Source organism: Hemicordylus capensis, chromosome 6 (genome assembly GCF_027244095.1).
Source record: "Hemicordylus capensis ecotype Gifberg chromosome 6, rHemCap1.1.pri, whole genome shotgun sequence".
Classification (NCBI taxonomy): Eukaryota; Metazoa; Chordata; class Lepidosauria; order Squamata; family Cordylidae; genus Hemicordylus; species Hemicordylus capensis.
Window position 1 is genome coordinate 39,369 of NC_069662.1, and position 9,100 is coordinate 48,468.

The window sequence follows — 9,100 nt, forward strand, 5'->3', positions numbered from 1 at the left end:
GGGCAAGGATCTTTGGCTGCTGCCAGTCCTCTGGGACTGGCCTGGATGGCCCCCCAGGATACCCTCCCAGTGACTTGTCATGAAGGCAGCTCTGGAGATGCTTAAGGGCTCAAGAGTGTGGGGGAGGGATCTTTGAGAGCATAGGCAGCTGCAATAGACTACCGAGTCAATGTTGTCTACCCAGACTGGCAGCAGCGGCTTCTCCAAGGCTGCACTACAGGCTCCCCCAGCCCTGTCTTGGAGATGCTGCTGCCAGGGAAGGAACGTGGGAAGGGAACTTCTGCAAGCAGGCAGGCGGGTGCTCCTCCCAGAGCGGCCCCATCCCCTGAATCTCTTACAGTGGTGCATGCGTGTGTGTACCTGTATCCCTCAGCCAGCAAGGAGCCATTAGCTGTCTGGCCAGCAGGCTTCTGCAGCGAATACAACTCCCTCTTTATGGCAGGCTGGCTCCTTCTCCAGCCCTTCCCAAATCTTCACTCCACCCTGTCTCTTCTCCTCATCCGGCTAAAGACAGTCCCTGATCTCGGGGCTAAGAGACTTTGCACGGCTGAAGTGCAGCCCCGACCATGGAAAAACTGCAAAGGGCCCCTGATATGTCCCCCCCCCATCCATGCAGCTTGGGAGGAAACAGGACCCGTTCCCAGAAGGGTCCCCATGTGCAGCATGTCTGTCAAGGTCTTGCCTCTGAGCTGCAGAAGGAGTCTCGTGGTGGACTCTGGCTGCTGAGCATGCGCAGCAGGCAGCCTTTCTGCTTTGCAGGCGCCAGACAGAGCAGGTCCAGCCCGTGATCAGGACATCAACCCTGCTCAGGAGCTGCGCGTGCAGCCTGCTTCCCACGCTTTGCATGCAAGCACAGCAGCAGCTGTGCAGGTTTCTTGAAGAGCTTTCCTTGGGTGAAGCCCCCCACACCCCTACTCTGCTGCTCTCTTCCTGGCTCTTTCCCCCTGCCAGCTCTGCTTTGCATTTGAATGGCAGACTGCCGGGGGGGGGGATGGGGAGGGAGGGAGAGAGCGAGAGAGCGCACCCCCTGCCAAGTTCTGCCAGGGCCAAAACCAGCCCCTGCCAGACTAAGAAGTCATGGTAATCTGCCCCTTCCTGTCACAAGCATAGGAACATAGGAAACTGCCACATACTGAGTCAGGCCATTGGTCTATCTAGCTCAGTATTGTCTTCACAGACTGGCAGCGGCATCTCCAAGGTTGCAGGCAGGAATCTCTCTTCTGGAAAAGTTTGTATGGATATGTGCAAAAAGACAAGAGTATCACTTCTAAACAGCAATGGGACAAATTGTGGAAATAGACATCGGACGTAACCCGCCCGATTACCTGATGTGCCTTGTAATCCCCCACCCCCGAGTTACAGTACTACCTGCATATACTTCATAACCTTGTGTGTTTCCAAATCCTTGTGTGTAAATCTTTGTAGATATAACATGTACAAACAACCACTTTGTATATAATTGTGCTTCGGCATCGTACTGTATACTTTGGTAGTTGGTTCAATAAAAAAATCTTGTCCTATTAAAAAAAAAAATCTTGTCCTATCTTGGAGAAGCCAGGGAGGGAACCTGAAACCTCCTGCTCTTCCCAGAGCGGCTCCATCCCCTAAGAGGGGAAGATCTTGCAGTGCTGCTCACACTTCCAGTCTCCCATTCCTATGCAACCAGGGCAGACCCTGCTTAGCTATGGGGACAAGGCATGCTTGCTGCCACAAGATCAGCTCTCCTCTCCAGGCTTCAGTGCCTGGCAGCCTCTCCAGGTAACTTGGGGCTGGGAGTGAGTCCTGCCTGAAACCTTGGAGAGCTGCTGCCAATCAGTGCAGACAGTCCTGAGCCAGATGGCCCAAGGTCCTGACTCAGCAGCACAAGGCACCTTCCTCTGGCTCTTTCCTGCACTGTTCCCTTTCCCATCCTTCCCTAGCTCTGTGTTCCCTGCTGCCGGGAATCACACCCTCCGTCTTATTCTGCCTTTTTGGACAGTTGACCATTTCAGGACAAGCAGGACCCCGGATATGGCTGCTCTGCAATTCCCAGGATCCACAGCCATCATGCCTTGTGTCTGGGAATGCTGGGAGTTGTAGTTCAGGAACATCGGGATGCTGGAGGCTGCCTCCCCCTGCTGGCTCTCTTTGCATGCTGAGCCTTATGCTGGCGGCACAGGGTGGGGTAGTGGTTAGAGACAAAGACACACCCCGCTTCAAATCCCCACTAAGTCACACAGCTGGCTCTGGGCTCCCCGCTCTCTCTCAGCTGAGCCTGCCTTACCAGGCTGTTCAAGATAAAAAGGGCAAGGGGGGGGGCAAGGATGAGGCCTCTCAAATGGTCTCCCACCTCAATGGAGGCAGCTTAAGTTAAGGAGAGCCATTTAATTCCACCTTGCCCTGGTGCTGGAAGGGTTTCCTTCTTTCCTCTCCCACCTTCACAGCAAGTGCTACACCCCATGACAGCCAGAAGTTCTCACACTGGGAGAAAACAGAAGCTGTTATCTCACAGGTGCTTCCTAAGGCTGGCATGTTGGTCTTGGATGTGCCAGAGAGTCTGTGGAAAGGCCCACCAGAAGAACCCCACACCTGCCCTTGGTCTGTGAGGCCCCAATCAAGAGGGGGAGGATGGAGTGCTTGGAAGGAACCCACAGAGATGCTGCTCGGGGTGGGAAAGGTGAGGGCAGGGGGAGGGTGCTGCACTGAAGAGGGCTTGGTTGGTTCTCTGGCCCCCAAGGGAAGACCCTGCCCTAGAAATGATCTAGAAGTAGGGGTAAGCAGCGAGGTGGCCAAATTTGCAGCTACCAAACTCTTTCGGGTAGTGAAATCCAAAACAGGTTATGAGGAGCTCCAATGCTGACAAGTGTAAAGTGATGCACATTGGGACGAAAAACCCCAAATTCAAGTCTATGCAGATGGGATCTGAGCTGTTGGTGACTGACCAGGAGAGGGATCTTGGGGTGGTGGTGGACAGCTCGTTGAACGTGTCGACTCAATGTGCAGCAGCTGTGGAAAAGGGCAATTCCATGCTAGGGATCATGAGGAAGGGGACTGAAAATAAAACAGCTAATATTATAATGCCCTTATTCAAAAACGATGGTACAGCCACACCTGGAATACTGTGTACAATTCTGGTTACATCATCTAAAAAAAGGACATGGTAGAACTGGAAAAGGTGCGGAAGAGGGCAACCAAGATGATCAGGGGCCTAGAGCACCTTTCGTATGAGGCAAGGCTACAACACCTGGGGCTATTTAGTTTAGAAAAAGACAACTGCGGGGAGACATGATAGAGGTCTATAAAATCAGGCATAGGGTGGAGAAAGTGGATGGAGAGAAATTCTTCTCCCTCTCACATCACAATAGAACCAGGGGTCATCCCATGCAATTGATTGGCAGGAAATCTAGAACCAACAAACAAACAAACACTTTTTCACACAACGCATCATCCACTTGTGGAATTCTCTGTCAAACAAAATGTCAGATATTGCTGTCCATGGAGCAGCCCCCGTGGATTTACCACAGGTTTCTAAGGAAAAAGGCTCCCTTGTTTTGCATCTTGTCAGGATTGCTCTTCAAAATCGAAGGTTTGATCAGAAGTGTAGCAGCTACAACAAAAAATTTCCAGACATTTAAAATACATTACAAAAAGAAGAACCCAAAAAGAAGAAATACTGAATGCACAGAATGCTCACATACAGAACAACAATTTAAAAGGTAAGAATAAATTAAACTGGCTATCAATAACGTGGAGCAAGAAATCATCACAGTCCATGGCAAGCGGACCGCTCCTTCCACAGTGAATCTTTTCTTCAGACTTCATCTTTTTTCTTCCAGTTGCAGAAAGTTCTCCTCTTTTCTTTGGAGGCTACAGGGGAGAGGTTACCAGCACTTCACCCTGACCATAGGACTTCAGCTCCTATGTCCCTACATCACTTATTGTAAGAGCAACTTTCAACCTGTCTGCACAAGTCTCTTTTGAGAGGAAAATCAGAAGACTTTTAAATAAATAGAGTCACCTTAACTGTATATCTAACATCCTAATAAGGGAGTAAAAACATCTAAATAGGAGTTGATACATACCTCTTTGATATTAGTCACTTTTATACACTTTGGATTTCTTCAAATAACTTCCTTAGGGATTTACCCACAATCCACATGGCCGTCAATGTAAATCAGTCTGCTAGGGGAAAATTTTCTGGTCTATGGATCGCGATACATTGATTGATTGCTGGGGGAAAAGAAAATCAAAAGCATATCTAGACATAGGTTAATATATACCTCTCTGACAGTAGCCACTTTTATAAATTTCCGATTTCTTGCAATATCCTCCTTTGTAGGGATTTATCCACAATCCACATGACACTGTATACAAGTCAACATGCTGGGTAAAAAGAGAATATATAGGCATATTAACATTCTTTCATCAATTCAAATAATTCATGTTTCAAAATAAAACATTACCACAAATCTTTAACAAATGTGTTAAATGTTAGTTTCAAACATCACGATAATAGTTTTTTTCAGATTCACTGAACAAATACTCACGCAAAGCAGCTAGGTCAGGAGATCTGCACCAAGAAAAATTCCATTTTTCTCCAATCCAGGTTTAGAATCAGGGCTCAGAAAATCCACTAGTCTACACATCTGTGACAAGTGAAAAAGGATGCCTGACGGGTGAAAAAACCTGACGAGTAATGTACCAACAGAGCTCAATGAGAATGGCTGGTGAACAGAGCCAATGGTGGTTATTTTTTTTACTCCTGTTTAGAATACTCAGTTTTTAGTTGTGAATGCTCTTTTTTCTTGTCTATTTTATCTTCAGTTTTATTGCATTTAGTAGTGAATCTTTTTTGCATTTATTAGCGGAGTGTGTGCATTTAGTGGTGGTTTTTTTCCCCATTTAGTAGTGGGCTTTGGGGGGGTTGTTGCATTTAGTAGTGTTTTTTTTTTAATTTAGTAGTGTGGGGGCTTGCATTTAATAGTGGGTTTTGTTGTTGTTTTGCATTTAGTGGGGGGGGGGGTTGTTTTAATTTAAGAGAGGGTAAGAGGCCCTGAATAGCATTTTGTTGAATATTTATTATTTCATTCATTCATTCATTCATTGGCTCAGGCTGGTTTACATTAAAATAAAATAAAAAACACAGAATAAAACAATTAAAATCAAAAAACATTTAAACCAGATTAAATCTAATTAAAATTAAGATTAAAACAAGATATCATTAAAATCCAGGCTGAAGAGATGGTTGTTTAAGGCTCTTCAATAGGCAGGATACAAACAATTTAAACAAACGTATTCTTATTTTTTAGGCATGAACCCTTGAAGCCAGCACAGAATATTCCAGGCTAACTTACCTCACAGGGCCAAGGATAAAATCAGCTCACGCTTGAAGCCTCTATTTGCAGCAGCCAGCCACTGGTTTTGAGACTAATCTTCTGAAAACAAGACCTAAAAGGGTAATGCAGTTTTGCTTGGCATGGCTTGTCTCTTGTCGCCTCCACTGGTCTGTTTTTGAAATCTTTTGGGAAAGAACAAGTTACATAATTTATTTGAAGTGTGAGCAAATCCACGTGATGTTAGAGTATGAGACATTTATGAAGGATGACACCTTAGATTTCCCGAGTAATACATTTTCAGAGTTTCATTTTTATATTCTCCTGTGACAATCGGTATGTAATAAATAAGTATGCTCAGTATTTGTATACATCTTTATATTTTGTATATGTTCTTCAGTTCTCTGATGAAGCCTCATCACGAAAGAGATTGAAACAGCTTGTCTTATCCTCACTCTCCTTGCTCCTTAGGCTCTTTCCTGAAATCTGCTGGGAAAGAACAAGTCAAGTCTAGTTATGGCTGCTAGTCGGAGGGCTGTAGGCCACCTCCTGCCTCAAGGGCAGGGTGCCTCTGAGTACCAGTTGCAGGGGAGTAATGGCAGGTGAGAGGGCATGCCCTCAACTCCTGAATGTAGGCTCCCAATGGCATCTGGTGGGCCACTGTGCGAAACAGGATGCTGGACTAGATGGGCCTTGGGCCTGATCCAACAGGGCTGTTCTTATGTTCTTATGTTAAGTCATTTATTTGAAGTGTGAGCAAGACTTGGTGAATATACTTTTCACAGTTTCACTTTTACATTCGTGACAATCAGTGTGAAATAAATATGTATGCTCAATATTTACACATATTTATATTTTGAATAAAATTGAAGAACTATAATGAACAAAACTGAATAACTATGTTGAATAGTTCTTCAATTCTCGGACATTGCGCCTCCTCATCACAAGATTGATCAGGTCAGCTTGTCTTGTCTTCTGTGTCCTCCTCATTCCTTATGCTCTTTCTTGAAACCCACTGGAAGAGAAAAAGGCATGTCATTGATTTTAAAGTGTGAGCAATACCACATTCTTCTGTTAGAATATGAGAAGTTCACTAAGGATGAAATCTTTGATTTCTTGGTAACTAGTTTCACAGCTGTTTCATCTCATCTTGCAAAAATCAATGCATAATGAATACTGGCTGACATCCTGGCCAAATTACCCAATGCAACCCCTATTGAAATTGAGTCCTCCTTTAGAGTAACCATTGAGGGATAACTACTGAGAAACCTAGTCTGCTTGTCAGCCATAACAATACTTATTTGGTATAGATTCTTCAGTGCTCTGCTGAAGAACCTCATTATAGCAGGCATTAGTCTAGTTCCTGTTCGATTGTCTCTTACACCACCCTGGGAGTTCTATTTTTGACAGGGGTGGGATCCCTTTACTTTGGGTCCAGTCCCTGTCTTTGATCCTGCCTCCCACACAGGCCTCTTGGGAGGAGAACACATTCCAAAATCACCACTCCGGCATGGAGGTCATTGCAAATGTGTGCCAACTCTGTTTCTTCTTTCCAAACATGGCACAAAGGGCTGCTGAGCATGCACCACATATGAAGTGTGTCCTGTTAAAGGCAGTCACCATCTTAGAGGATATCCAGCTTGACAAGGCTGTTGGGAGAATGAAGATGCCTGAAGCTTGTAACATACATGAAGCGTGTTTCATTCCAGGCAGCCACAGAATGAGAGATCACGCTGCCTTCCACAGGTGGTGAGAGAACAGAGCAGCCTGAAGTTTCTACTGATGGCCTGTGGATTGACAGAGCATTCAGGGCGGTGAGGAACACAACCCTTGCTTTGGCTATCTTGTGCATCCTTGTCGGCTCTTTTAATTCCTTTGTGGCTTCTGTGTCGCTGCGGGTTGGATATTTGCTGCTGTTTTGTGTTGTGATGTGTTTGTCGTTTTGTATGTGCTCTTATTGGACATTTCTCAATGGTGTGTTGTGAGCCGCCCAGAGGACTATTTGTTATGGGGTGGCTCACAAATAGTGTGTGATGATGATGTTTGGGACAAGAGAGAAGCCTGAAGCTTCTACGCAGCCCCTGGGTTGTGGTTTAGTTTGGCTTGCCCTGTGTGTCTGTGTCTTTGGCTCCTTCCACGTCTTCTTGGCTTCTGTGATGTTGCCTCTGTCGATTGTTTCTTGAAATCTGTTGGAAAAGAGCAAATTGTGCCACTTATTCTGAAGTAGGGGCAATGTGGCATTTCTTAATCTTATGAGGATTTGGCCAAAGGATTGAGAGCCAGCATGATGTAGTGGTTAGAGTGCTGGACTAGGACCTTGGAAACCGGAGTTCAAATCCCCATTCAGCCATGAGACTTGCTGGGTGACTCTGGGCCGGACACATCTCTCTCAGCTTAACCGGTTTGTGCATTTCACAATTAGAACAAGAATATAAGAAGATCCTTGCTAGATCAGGCCCAAATCCCATGTGGTCCAGCATCCCGTTTCCCATAGTGCCCCATCAGATACTTCCAGGAAGTTCACAACCAGGAGGTGAAGGTGTACTCCCTCTCCTATTCTTGTTCCCTTGCAGCTCCTTGTGTATTAGGAGGCACCCTACTTCTGAACCTGGAAATAGCATACAGCCATCAAGATTAGTAGCCACTGATAGACTTCATGAATTTGTCTAAACCCTGCTCAAAGCCATCCAAGCTGGTGGCCATCACCACATCCTGTGGCAGAGAATTCCATAGATTAATTATGAGCTGTATGAAAAAGATACGAATATTGTTTGAAAATACCAAAACACTAGTGATGCAGGCTACATTTGAGCACTCCCCCCACACACCATCTAAGTCTTCCTTGTCACTGAATATAAAATTTCTTCCAAGCACATTACCTTCTTTAAGCTTCTCTACACAGAAAAAAGTTGTGACATACCAGAACTCTACAAATGCTACCATTGTCATGTGCCAAGAACTCAAAATCAAAATGCCAAGAAATAGACTCTGGGAAACCCCCTGCAGAGTTGCCCTGACTATAGAACTCCGTTTCTTCTGGCCCGGTTTGCCACGCAGGGTTGTCGGGGCTAAAGAAGCTTGAAGCTCCCAACACGCGTGAAGCGTGTTCTCTAAATGGCAGAATACAACCTCTATATGGTATTGTGTCTGTTCTTGGCAGTTCCCCAAAGCTGCTTGAAGAGGCATGAAGCCTCTTCCATTCAAGGCAGCCGCCATTTTAGAGATGCTGCCGTTTCGTGTTGTGATGTGTTTGTTGTGTTGTATGTGCTTTTCTAGGACGTTTTTCAATGTTGTGTTGTGAGCTCCCCAGAGGACTATTTCTTACAGGGTGGCTCACATATAAAGTGTGTGATGATGATGATGATGATGATGATGATGATGATGATGATGTTTGGGACAAGAGAGAAGCCTGAAGCTTCTACGCAGCCCCTGGGTTGTGGATTGGCTTGCCTTGTGTGTCTGCGTCGTTGGCTCCTTTCACGTCTTCTGGGCTTCTGTGATGTTGCCTCTGTCGGTTGTTTCTTGAAATCTGTTGGAAAAATCAAATTGTGCCACTTATTCTGAAGTGGGAGCAATGTGTCATTTCTTAATCTTATGAGGATTTGGCCAAAGTATTGAGAGCCAGCATGATGTAGTGGTTAGAGTGCTGGACTAGGACCGGGGGGACAGGAGTTCCAATCCCCATTCAGCCATGAGACTTGCTGGGTGACTCTGGGCCAATCACTTCTCTCTCAGCCTAACCTACTTCACAGGGCTGTTGTGAGAAAGAAACCTAAGTCTGTAGTACA

General features: G+C 45.7%; 1 long non-coding RNA gene across 4 annotated transcripts; it reads right to left on the reverse strand.

The window, feature by feature from the left end:
* Positions 1-3,596: 3,596 nt before the first annotated feature.
* LOC128332128 (uncharacterized) lies at positions 3,597-7,409 on the reverse strand. 4 transcript variants are annotated; one of them, XR_008310563.1, is made up of 4 exons: positions 6,203-7,409; positions 5,334-5,497; positions 4,527-4,625; positions 3,597-4,209 (listed from the first exon to the last, which is right to left on the reverse strand). It is a non-coding gene; the product is annotated as an uncharacterized LOC128332128 (long non-coding RNA). The 4 variants fall into 4 exon arrangements; XR_008310564.1 differs by having other exon boundaries at positions 4,527-4,648; XR_008310562.1 differs by having other exon boundaries at positions 4,527-4,665.
* Between the last annotated feature and the right edge of the window lie 1,691 nt (positions 7,410-9,100).